Source organism: Propithecus coquereli, unplaced genomic scaffold (assembly GCF_000956105.1).
Source record: "Propithecus coquereli isolate 6110/MARCELLA unplaced genomic scaffold, Pcoq_1.0 Scaffold5, whole genome shotgun sequence".
NCBI classification, from domain to species: Eukaryota; Metazoa; Chordata; class Mammalia; order Primates; family Indriidae; genus Propithecus; species Propithecus coquereli.
In genome coordinates, this window is record NW_012150840.1 from 13,773,337 (window position 1) to 13,774,272 (window position 936).

A 936-nucleotide genomic window follows, 5' to 3' on the forward strand; every position below is an offset into this window, starting at 1 on the left:
AATAGTGAAAATGAAAGTGGATGGGACTAGATAGCTTAGGAAGCCCCTCATTTAGCAAAGACTGAAATGTTGCCTATTAGTAGTGGATAGTAGTAGTGTTATTAGTTATCTGTGAGATAATTCTAGCTATTAAAATTTTTAAATCTTTTGGTACCTGCTGTACCACTTATGTGTTAGAAACAAAATATTAGGTCATTAAATATGAAATGTCCAATTTGGAATCAAAAGTTTAGTTTTTATATCTCAAACAAGAAGCAGTACAATTAATCAAATCAATTAGTCAAAGTATGCACCTAAACTATCAGCACAGTTTTGCCATCTTAACCGTAGCTTGTTTATGCCAGCAGCAGCAAAGAAGCCTGGAGAGCGGGTGGCGATGAAATCACGAAAGGCATTTTCCACAGCTTGTTATAAGTTGAATATTTTTCCTTGCAAGAAGTGGTCCAAAGCCTGGAAGAAGTGGTAGTCAGTTGGTGCAAGGTCTGGTGAATATGGTGGATGACAGAGTTTCCAAGTCCAGCCTCTCTAATTTGAGCAGCGTTGTTTGTGCGACGTGGTAGAGCAGTCAAGCAGTCGAGCATCATCTTGCAAGAGGATTGGCCTGTCTATTGACCAGTCTCGCCTGCTTCATCGCAAGTATCCTCATCATTTCATCCAATTGATGGCAGAAGACATCTGCTGTAATCAACTGACCAGGTTTCATGAAGCTTTAGGGGATACTAGCAGCGCTGGACCACCAAACAGATGCCATTAGCTTTTTTTGATGAAAATTTAGTTTTGGCACTTCATCTTCATCCAACCATTGTGCCGAATGCATGCTATTGTCGAAAAGAATCCATTTTTCATCACACATAACAATATGGTGTAGAAATGGTTCACCTTTATGTCATGACAGCAAAGAAAAGCAAGGTTCAAGACAGTTTCTCTTCTGACGCT